The sequence below is a fragment of the Strix uralensis genome, chromosome 2, assembly GCF_047716275.1.
Source record: "Strix uralensis isolate ZFMK-TIS-50842 chromosome 2, bStrUra1, whole genome shotgun sequence".
In the NCBI taxonomy this organism is placed as follows: domain Eukaryota; kingdom Metazoa; phylum Chordata; class Aves; order Strigiformes; family Strigidae; genus Strix; species Strix uralensis.
The window spans coordinates 42,870,292-42,882,220 of record NC_133973.1 but is presented as its reverse complement, the minus strand read 5'-3'; the positions used below and the strand labels follow the sequence as shown (position 1 = coordinate 42,882,220).

Below are 11,929 nucleotides of genomic sequence, written 5' to 3'. Positions count from 1 at the left end.
CCAAAGACAAATAGTAGCAAGAATCCTTTCCCTTGGTTCTAAACAGGCCACAGATTTCTGTAATCCTGATTTATAAAGCCCTCGGTTCACGTGGTCTGTTATGGGTGACAAAGAGCACTTAATAAATATGGGTTGGTATGGGGCAGCGCTAGGAAAATATTACGGGGCCTCCAGTCTCTAAGAGCGGCTGCTTTCTATCCCAACAGGAATACAAAAGGTCTGTGATGGTTCTCAGAAATTCTCCTTGTACTCGGGTACCCCGGTTGGTAACGCTGTATCTGAGCTCTCCGGCTGCCGTGCGGACGCGTATTAGCCCTTCCTTTCACCAGCCCCCTAAACAACGTTTGTAAGATGAAGCTGTAAAAAACCCATAGATCTGAAGCTGTTGCTTTAATACTTGTCATGCATGACCGAATATATTCACCTGTGTATCTTTTATATGGTGATTCACACTGTTACAGAGACCAATGTGTTACTCTGATAATTACAGACAAACGATGTACCCGAGCATTTAATTTAGAGCGGGTCCCTTCAACAGCTTTTTCCGAACAAGTCAAAGAACGGTGTTGTGGGTATAACAGGCAGCAAACTCAAATTAGCCTTCAAAGGGGTTGTATTTCTTATTTACAAGTAAACGTTGTACCTCCTGAGTATAAACTTGCCAACATACGCATCATTTGGAATAATAGAAGCTTATTAAGTTCATTAAAAGTGCAACGCTAGGAATTTGAAGGTTACCAGTAACATTACGTTGCTATTGTGCGTAAACTGCATTGTTTATGCTAAAACTTTACATGTGAAAGCTGAGCAGGAGATTTTGGTTGCATGCATCGTCATTTTTTGGAAGTGATCAGATCAGATCAATTTTCAATTCAGTTGCAGCTGTGACAAAGAAAAGCTCTGAAGTATGGTCATGTGGCCTACCTCTGTTTACTGCACCAGTTTCAAAACTGTATTTTACCATGTTAAGGAATATACCTGAGTGCTAAATTCGTTTTATTATGTTTCTTAGATGCCTGCTAGGTGAGCTCTTCAGGTGCCAGAGGATGCCTGTGAGGGTGAATGAATCAAGATGCTGTTTTGCTTGTTTAGTTTTGAAATTTGGAGTATTTTGTAATACTTGTAGCTGTTCGATAAATCTAACTCACTTGAACCATTAAAAGTGGCGGTCATAAAGCTTAAGAATTATTATGTATAGCTGTAGGGAGGCCAGCTACGGCAAGAGCCTTTTATTATACACCTAAATACTGTTTTACCTTTTGGACGCTGCTCTCACCCAGGGCGCCGAACAGAGACAGCTCCTGTTTCCTAAGGGTTGACAAACCGTTAAGACTGTAAACACCTTTCCCCCCCCCTTCCAAGCCCATTCCGGGAGATCAGTGACTCGCCTCCTGGGCTGCTGGCTCCGCGCTACTAAACCACCGCCGAAAACGTGGGGATGACGGTAGCGGGAAGCGCAACTCCCGCCGGCGGGACGTGCCCCCTTCGCCGACCGCCTCCGGGGGGGCAGCCTGCGCTGGCGGGGGGCGGGGGGGGGCGGGAGGGGAGCGGGAGGAGAAGGGAGAAGGGAGGCTGCGGAGGCGCCCCCGCCCCGCCCGACCCCGCCGCTCCGCTCCCCGCAGCGCGGGACGGCCCCGGCGGCGCCGGCTCCCGCGCCGCGTCCCCGGTCCCCGGCCCCCGGCCGGCCGCTCCCCGCCGGCGAGAGGCGCTGCGGGGCGGCGGGGCTTGCCCGGCAGCGGCGGAGAGGTACGGGGGGGCGCCCGCGGGGCGGTGGAGGCGGCTCCCCCGGCGGGGACGGCCGGGCGGTGAACCACGGGCGGGCGGCTCCGGCCCTCCCCGAGCGGGGCTGCGGGCGGGGAAGGGGCGAGGCCGGCTGCCGCAGGGCGGCCCCTGCGGGCGTCAGGGCCAGCCCGCCCGTGCGTGACTCTGTGTGTGGGTCCGCGCGTGTGTCCGTGGGTCCGTGCGCGCTGGGGGCGGCGTGTGCGCTCCGCGCTGAGCCCGCAGCGGAGCCCCGCGGCGGCGGGAGCGGGACTTCACCTCCCGGCTGCGCCGAGCTGCGGAGTTGACGGCCGCAGCCCTCAGCCAGCGCCGCGGCGGGGATGCTGCTGCTTGTGCGCATTCTTCTTCTCCTGGCGAGGTTCCTGGTAAGTCCCTCTTTCCTAATAGCAGCTGGGGTTTGTGGCTTGGTTTGGTTTTTTTTTGGGGGGGGGGGCTTGTTTGTTTTGTTTTTCTGCGCCTGTGAGAAGGAGTCGAGGGAGCGGAGGAGGGGGGAGCTTGCGGCGCGGTCCCGGCTCCGCACCCCCCCCGCCTCCGGAGAGCGGGTGCTTGTGGCCGGGAGGTGGTTGTGTGTTTGGTTGAGTTTTATTTTTTAATGCTTTATAGCGTACGCTACTATGCAAATTGAAGGTGGCGGTTCTTGCCCGTCAGTGACGCGGTTTGTGGCTATCGTTCGGCAGAAAGGGCTGATAAGGAACGGGCGCTGCGTTGTCCTCTTCGTCACCGAGCAGGTGAGTGGCTCTGTGTGCTCAGGTGAAGATCGGCTCTCAGCTGTGTGCTAGCTAGAGTTTTCCTCCAGGATTTTGCTTTGGAAAACATAGTCTACTTCTTATACTTCCATTTTATTATAGGACCGTACAAAGAAAGGAGTAAATGGTGGAGGCTGAGCACCACTTCTATAAAAGCAGTGGGGTCACTTCATAGTTCCCGAGCGCAGCTAGCCCATATGCACTTCAGCATACCCGGTGTGGAGTCGTACCACAAGGAGTGGTGAGTGAGGGGATTCTGTGCCCCAGGGCTAGTGATTTTTGGAAAGGCTTGGGAGGGTTGACAAGCAGTCAGCCAGGGAGTAGCCCTTTACATGAATGTGAGAAGATAGAGGAGGAGGTGGGAATATTACCTGTGAGGTGCACAAGTGTTACTGTTTTGCTGTGTGCACTTCAGGTGAAAGATCTGTGTGCAAGGTGCAGCCCACTGCAGTATAAAAAACATTGAAAAGGCCCGGGCTGTAAAACCGCTCAGAGCATATGTTGTCTTGAGTGGCTCCAAAAGGACAAAAGAAGTGGTTGGATCCTTGCCTAGAAATGTCAAGGTGAGGAACAGCGTATTTACCCAAGAGAGAAAAGATTTAACAAGATCCAGTGTTGGAAATTTGAAGTTGGACATCCTGAGACTAGACAGAGGGTGCATTTTTTAAAAATAGCATCACTCATTAGACTAACAAGTTCATAAAGCTTTTTCATCATTAAAAAATTTTAAGCCAAGAATGTTTTTTCTGTTTCTAACAGGACTTATATGGGGAGGGAAATCTTATGGGCTCTACGTAGGAGAGGCTGGAACAGGTGATCATAATGAACCCTTATTGCCTCTATTATGCATATACTCAGGAAAGCTGTGCCATCTCTGAGAGCACACTCTCCACATAGGTTGTTTTCTTCATACATGTTCTGTTCTTCTTCCCCAAATGCCGTTAGATCCAGCGGTGTCTGTGCTTCTGTTTTGCATCTAAGCAATTACAGTGAAGATCTGGAAGGTGAGAGTTGCAATGAGAGTTGCTGTATGTAGATCTGAGTCCGGTTTGAGGAATGTGGTTTGTAAGGCTGGGGGCGCGTGGGTATGCTTTCCAGAGAAAATTGGTGTGTTCAGACCTTTGAAGTGATTTAACATGTTCATGTTTCTAAGCTGTCTTCAGCACTGTGTTTACGGTTAAGAAATACCTATTAGCATGTTTTGACTTTTATAGATTTCATGGTAGCTGAAGTTCTTTTGGGATGGAGAAATGCTTATTTAACCAAAATGCCGTATGAATTGTGGGTTGTAGCTGTATTTTTTAGAGTGGAATAACAGTACCTATGAAGGCTCTTACTAAATGATTTTCAGTGTGATGTTGCAGTCATGGAGTTGTTTGCCTATCTACAAAACATGTTATTACATAATGTTGTCTCGTCTAAATCTCCTTACCAAGAGAGACAAGTTTCGTATCTGATGATTAACTGCTGTCTGTGAGTGAGACCTTTGGTGCTGCAGGGTGGGGAGGGAGCCAGGGAATCTGTTTGATAAAGCGATGGCTGAAGCCAGCTGCAGCGCAGGATTGCTCTGTGACCGAGCGCTTTGTTTCCCGGTGCTCTATTGCTATTGCCTTGCCTACTGAATTTACTCTGCCTTCGACCCAAACTTCCTTTCTGCCAGGGATGTGCGTGCTGATGTGTTGTCCCAGAGCCTGGAAACTTAGGAAAGCCGAATAGGTAAGAACGGCTGAAAGGTTCGACCTTAAAGAGCAGCGTGGGTTTGAGAACAAGGGCGGTAGGTAGGAGGTATGTTTGTGGTAGGCGCAGGAAGCTGATACGTGAGTATTTCTTTTTGGATATTTAGAGTAGCTTTTCTTATCTATCTCTATAGAAAGAGCATATCAACATATACATACAGTGTATACCAATGAACATATACATGCCATATATGCTAAGGAAGCCTTCTGCCTTCTTCCTGTTCCAAACAGTCTGGCTCTATTGTAAAGGTCTTTTTAAGCTTGTATCTTGGTCTGTCCTGGATGTGACTGAGTGGCCCCATTCTGTGTGGCTTTCCATATGCTGTGGCACAGCTTGAGAGCAGAATCAATCGCTCAGGAACTGAATTTGCTTGGGTTTTTTTTGTCTTTACCTCAGCCTGCACTGAAATTTCTTCCTAATTCAATTAATCTGTACCATTTTGTTTTCACTGTAACTTTTCTCTGGGTATGCTTTTTGTATTGCTTAGAAACAAAATTGGATATCAGAAATGACCCAAAATTCCATTGTGGTTTGTACTGTATTCCACAAATGAGTATTAACAGGAATCTCCTTAAATGAGCATTTTATTTATTTATTTTTAAGAGAGTTGCACTGCCTCTTCACTTCAGTGCATCTCTGGCACATTTAAATTCTCTGGGGCATCCCTCATTGTTGATAAGTAAGTTCTCTTTTCAGTTGCTCTCTCTCTTGGTTCCAGGTGAATTTGTCAGCTTTTTGTTTGGTGAGAAATTGCCTTTCCCCACAGTGATTTTGTGTGAGGGAGAATGCTGCTAGGAGTGATTGCATTTTGTGTGGGGATAACTTGTGATCGGAATGCAGCTGAATTTACTAGTCTCTCTCCATCAGTACTGTGGTAACTTTAGGATTAGACGACTACGTTTTACCTGTACAGCCTCGCAAACTGTGAAAGTAGCAGTGTATCAGCAGATAGGAGGAAAACATGTTTGCAGCATGAATGTGTCAAAGTTTTTCTATAATGTATTAGAGGGATGGGGCCAATGCAGGAATTGTGTACAGCACCAGCGCATTTCCAAGGGTTGAAGAGGAGAGTGGAGCTTCAAGGAGATGTTTTTTTAGATGTATGGTACAGAAGTTGCAAGGTATTATCTGAATACCATGGAAGCAAACATCCATGGCCGTGGGAACACTGTTTCCAAGGATTCTGCTATTAGACAGATTTCTGGGAGAAGGCACTGTTTGAAAGCAAGCCATTTGTCATTTGGAGATTTTCTTTTTCATTTGCAGTTAGTACATGGCACAGTTGATGGCTTTTTGAGCAACTGTGTGAGTTGAATCTGAGCTTGTCTCCTTATTTCTGGGGCCATTGCAGAACTCTAGAGAAGGTCAGACTTAGGAAGAGATGTACTTAATATTCCTTGTGAAACCTCATTCCTTTTCCTGAATCTTGGCACAAAATCCCTAGTGCATGGTGGGTTGGGGAAGAGAAAAATGGAGGAAACGAGGAACTGAATTCCCGTTCTCACAATATTAAACCTGCTAAAGATAATAAATAGGCTAATGATGCCAAGGCTGCCAGGTGTTTATATGCACTGTGACTTCAGAAGGCTAAGAGAAGCAGGAGTCATCCATTCAGTTAAATAAAGATCTGATGTAGGAATTAGCATTCATTCACTGTAGGCATTAGTGTAGCAATAGTACTAATTGCATTATCGAGTGTGTTGACGTGGACAGGTGAGAAGGTGAGATTTGTGCTGGGAATGGGGAATCTTCATATTGTGTAAAGTAATCCAGCAGACTGGAATACGATGAAAGCGAGTATTCTCGAACCCCGTATTTGTGTCAAAGCATATTTGGGTTTTACATTGGAGATTAACGGTCAAAAATTGCAATACAGCTGCCTGCAGCGATACATTGCATTGCAGAAGGCACTTTTTCTCACAGCTTTTTCTACACTAGCTGTGTTTCTGTCCAATTTTTCACGGTTGCCAACTATAAAACAGCTTCTTTGACTTTTGTCATGCTCTGGAGTTAGAGTACAGGTATATACTTCTCTTCAGGAGTACTTCTATCCCTTTGGTCTCTGGATAAAATATATAGTAGACTAAAGTAGATGAAGACAATATAGTAGTAAAAGTGTCCGTTAACTGTTGGCATCTGTATCTAGATTAGAGCCCTCTCCATTGTTATTACCAGTGTTAAGTTTTAGAGGGGAAAAAATAATGAAGACATAGCTAGGTTTTTAATGGGACAGTTTTTAATCCTGTCTGGTTTTGAAACCCTTGCTGTTAGAGCAGTATGGGTAAGTAGGATGCAGTCAGGAGAAGAAAAATCATTGATGCACTGGAGAATAATGATTTGTTAGGTAAGACAGAAAACTAATAAGGGAGAAGGCTATACCTCCTTGGTCTTTTCTGTTTCTGCTGTGAAGTGATGATGGCAGCAAAGAAGGGTGGGGAAGTATGAGTAACGTGTGCAAACACAAGTGTCATCTGGCTGGTGCTGGGGTGAGTAAGGAGTGCCCTGAAAGACCAGGGTAGGAGGAATTCTGCACGCCATGGTGCTGCTGGTACCTTTGTAAACGCTGTGCTTTCATTAGTGTACGTTTGTCTGGCTTTGGCTTTTCTAAGTGCAGAACCTGAACGGAGGCCGTTTGGGTGAATGTAACTGCGCATTCTCCCAGTATTTGGGCTGTCAGCATTTCACACTAGAAATAATATTCCTTTGGGTTTCCTGTTTTTCCTGGACGTCTTTAGGCAGGGGTTTGTTTTGGTTATGACTGGGAGAATCTTTAAGGGAATTGTTTAAACAGTGTCATCCCATGCTAAGGTACGAGTCCCTCTTGATCAAAACTTAAGATTTTTTTTTTTTTTTTAAAGACACAATCTGTGATGTGGCATTAATTTGCAGTCAGCCCTGAAATCACTTTGAACCATGACCTTGCTGATGACATTTCATTGCTATTGTGGAAGGGAGCAGAAACATGTCGGAATGATTTGGGCGACGGGAGTTTTGAAAGTGGACGTTCTCAGTTAAGTGTTTAATTAATGTAATATTGTTTATATCAGAATTGAAATGATTAATTTTGTGCAAATGTTTTAACGTTAGCTTGGCACACCATGTTGCCAAATATGATTAAGACTGTGTTTGGAAGTAAAAGCAATTAGGTGTTAGGCTTTAGGCTTGATGGAAGACATGAACCATTACTAGCTGCAGAAGCCTTCTCACTAGTTAGTGAGGATAATGCTGATGACTGCTACAGGTGTTTCTAGTGTAGTCATTTTTCAGAGTAAAGTTGGGTTTTGAGGAAAGCAAGGGAAAAGAAATGTTCTAAAAGATTTGTGTTCATTGTCCACATCCTTCAGCTTCCAGTGAGATTGTAGGTGGTTTTAACTGACCATCTCCAATGGCCGTGAATTAACAAAAAAGAGAGAAGTTGGAATTGCACAAGCTGTTTATAGTGGAATAGTTTCTTGTAAGTACTGTGTGTAGTGTGTGTTTTTTTTGATTGCTCTGTGCTCAAAAGCTAGAAGTAATCCAGGTTTCATTTGGTACTCTTGCCTTCTGACTGGATACAATCCTTATGATTCTGCTTGGAAGTAGACGGCACCTGAGGTGTAAACTTGGGCTTTTTTGAAACTGCCTTTATTTTTGACATTCTTAAAAACCCTCCTTTTGACCTTCTGGCTCTTGTTAATGGTGAGGGAATGAGATGAGATTGAAGTTTTTCATTGTGACATTTGAGGAGCAGAGGAAGGACAAGAGGGACAGAATAACATGTCACCATGTGGCAGCCTCACATAGCCGGGGATGTGACTTTTTTAACGGGGAATTCAAATGACAGAATAATTGGAAACAAGGCAGGGATCACTAAATGGAGCAGAGCTGCTTGTCTTGCTGTTGTCACTGGTTTTACAGGGGAGATACTTTTCACTTGCGTAAGTGCAAGCTGAAGCCAGAGGCAAAACGACAGAGTGGTTTTCCCGTTTTGGCTTCCGAGTGCTCTGTCCCTCCTGTTGTCTCACTGCGTCAGGTGAAGATGCTGTGATGGAGAGCAGAGAACACGCTGGGGGTCTACTGCATGCCCCAGGTGGCTAAATCGTATCCCTTGGACTTCAGAGGGAAGAGAGCGCAAACATGACATGGGTGAAGACGATGACAGACACTCGGAAGTTCGATGTTAGTCTGTATAGTATGGAAGCTGTAGCTTTATTCAAGAAGAATGAATCCATATATGTTCCTATACATAGAAGACTCTCTCAAGTTGATTCCCAAAGAGAATTTTTTGTTAGATAACTATGCAAATGTCTTCTGACAGTTATGCTTGAGGACAGTGATGAAGTAATGCTCAGTTATTAGTGCATAAATTACGTGAGAGAAGGCTGAAAGCTTTCTTTCTGTTACTGCAAATATTCTTGAGCTTTGCTGTCATTGTAAGATCCCCCACTGTTGTCTTTCCACTTATTTTTTTGTTTTGGGGAGGAAGATCAAAAGACCTGTAAATCATAAAGGGTAAAATGCATAGCAAGATATTCTTCTTTCAGTATTGTAAGCAGATATTTGAACATCATTTTGGGAAGGAAGGCACTAAAAATACATATATGAGGTCTTAAAAGGGTGTTATGTTTGGGTTCCTGGGGTTAAATAATTCTGTCATTGTTTTATGAGATCATAAGGTGTTTTCCTCTACTGTAATACTAGCATGTGTACCCAAATAGCAGTTTTTAGGCAAAAGAGTAACAGCAGAAGGATTATGCAATATCCTGTCTCAAGGGGTAGGAGGGAATAAGCAGGAGGCCAGTGACAATTAACAGTCTGTTTTGTGGTTTAGAAAGATTTCTCTTTGCCTCCCAGTGGGTTTCTCTGTTTAGTTTTGAAGGACCTGATAGACCTAAGCAGCTTGTGGTTCTCTTTAAAAAGCTACATAGGATAGAGAGAAACTTGCTCTTTTGAAAGAGTATCTTAAAATAGCAGTGGAAAATACCTCTGATATTAAAGTATACTCCCTGTGGTATGATTTTCTTTGTTTACCGGCGAATATGGATAGTGGAAAAGAAAATGGGATGAATTCATGGCTCCCTAAAAATACGGAGAATCTTTCAGTTGGTCGGAGTCAGCATTCAAGCAAATGTTTGTGAATTAGCCAGATTCCAATTCCTTTTGTATTATAAATTTTCTGCACCCTTAAATTAAGGGACCGTGACCGTATTCTTTGCATTGACAATTAATACATTACAAGTTTTCTGTTATTATTTAAGGAGTCCCAAAGTGTTGATCCACCCAACTTATTACTGCTGTACCTCTGGTTAATACCTCCTGGAGTCTGAGGATGTAGATTCATAAATCCGCAGCATAGTACAGCATAATTTTGGCTTTCTGCCTGTGGATTTTGTTGCACTGCAATAGTATGATTTTTCAGTAGTAGAGGCTGACTACTCCAACTATGTTTTGAAACCCTATCGTAGAAAGAGATGTAGATGGCAGATCAGCATGAGACAATCTGTAGAAAGAGTTGAGCAGTCGTGATCGTGACAGTGTCATAATGAAATGCTGTGTGGTCCTGGAAAAGTCCAGGATTCTCTAGAAACAAACAGAAATTTTATCAGTTACGCTTCTTGGTGGACTTTGGCTGAAAAGGTGTCCAGTGATTCTAGCAGAGGAAGAGTATGCTTTAATGTGCTCGGGGACTGTGCTCCTTTATCGCAACTCCTTGGCTACCTGAGACCTTTTTTTTTTTCCCTCTAACGGTTGTAACAAAACACTGTATCAAAGTGTTGAGTTTGAGGGAAACTAAGAAGGAAGCAGAGCCAAACTGAACTGAACCGAACCATATAATGACAATTCTTTTTCCTTCAGCAGAGCCGTATCAGTTTCTATTACTGGAGGAGCTGAATCTGTGTATTGAAAGCAGTTTAAGCTGGGCTCTTTGTTCTCATGAAAAATTCTGTCTTGCCCAATGGATGGGGGAGTCCTTTTAGTGTCCTTCCAGACACAAATTGAAATGGTTAATTCCCTCACACACATGGACATGTGCACCCCTGCACATGTGGAAATCTGCCGAAGGCTGGTAGTTCTCAGTCTTCGATGAAGACTCAAATCATGTGAAATTGATGTGCACATGTTCATGGGGGCAGATTTTAATGACAAGCTTGAAAATCAGAGTAGGCTTTCCAAGGTTTGTGGTAGTTCTGGATTGGAACGAAATCTCTACTGAATGGACCCGAGGAGGTTTTATACTAGAGTGAGTTTGAACAGCACGATTGTTGCAGCCGTGATGGCTGAAACACAAAATAATTGCCTCAAGCTCTAGCAAAGCCAGGTAATTTTTCACAGCTCTGATTATTTCACCCTTAGAGTCCCTTTTCGAACCCCCAGTACAGTAGTTCTTCACTCTTTTATTCTAGTAGAGCACTAAGGACAGAGTGACTGCTTTGCCAAAGTACTGCTACACCTGCCACACTAGAAGACTGCAGGTATGTAAGTGTATGTGTGTCTGGAGACCTCCTGGAGGTGGGGAGAAGCTGTGAGCAAAAGGAAAGGAAAAGAAGACAGGTTACCCACTTACTGAAGGAGAGCAGTCAGCCAAGGTGAAAACAGCAGAATAGTATTTAAGGCTTGCAACCGTTACCCGTGATATTTTGAAGTGAGGTTTCATGACCCGTGCTAGTGCAGTTTTTCATGTTCTCTGAGAGCAAAGCGTAAGAGTACTCGCATTAGGTCAGAAAAAAGATCCAGCGAGGCTGGTGTTTCTGAGTATGAAGGAACAGAAGGAATGGGGCACACGCTGAATACCACCTTCATTTTTCTCCGCACAGTTCTCCATAACTAAATGGAACAAGGGCCCCCATGCTTCCTCAGTTAACTTTGGTTTTGGATGATTGCAATTAATAGACCCGACAGAAGTCTAAATATCAAAGCAAGTTTTCTAAATTTTGTGAAACCTCCTGAATGGAATTGTTTCTATATTGATACCCCAGGGTATTAGTCTTAGCTTTCAGTGCCTTGCTCTCTCAATCTAGCCATTTAATGAACTTTTAAACCATTTCTAGTATTGACTTAGACAAGAAAGTCATCAAATGAATTATTTGTTTGGGTCCGTAGTGTTCCTTCTTTTTGTGAAGCAAATAGTTTCAGCTGTTCCAGAAACCTGAATTTCATTGCTTAAGGGATGACACAGATGCTTATGGAAGTCTTGAAAGACCCTCCCTTCTGGTAAGGGTGAGAACAGATGGAATGAGTTGATTTGGATGTATTATAAGTGGCGTGACCATTGATCCTTCTAGATCAGGTTGCCCAGTATGTTTTGCACATAAGTTGTTTTTCATTTTGTATTTATTTTATTTTGTGGCTTGTTTTTATTTTTCCTTCCCATTCCCCTAGAATCAGCCCAAATGTAAGCCTTGTGAAATTTCTGTCTTCATGTATTCGGTAGCTCTAGCAAGTCTTTATCAAACTTGTGTGAGCTATGCCTTCCTCCACAAGCTTAAAATGTGGTTTTAACCAGCTAAATTTTAACAGCGTCTGCAAAAAGATATTCCCTGATAGAAAATGCTCCCTATCCTCTTTAAGTTTGAAGTCCCTGTCCTACAACTTGCATATGAATTTGTGAACATGGGAATTGTTGCACCTGTGACAGAGTAAGAGGAGTGTGGTGGTTTTTTTTCCTTGCTCTTTTCAGAAACTTTAGC

General features: G+C 44.1%; 1 protein-coding gene across 1 annotated transcript in view; it reads left to right on the top strand.

The window, feature by feature from the left end:
- Positions 1–2,680: 2,680 nt before the first annotated feature.
- Positions 2,681–11,929, top strand: part of SYTL5 (synaptotagmin like 5) — a 160,415-nt gene continuing 151,166 nt past the window's right edge. Inside the window, exon 1 of the mRNA XM_074858549.1 lies at positions 2,681–2,766. The gene's annotated coding sequence lies outside the window, so the exon portion shown is untranslated. The remainder of the gene's footprint in view (positions 2,767–11,929) is intronic.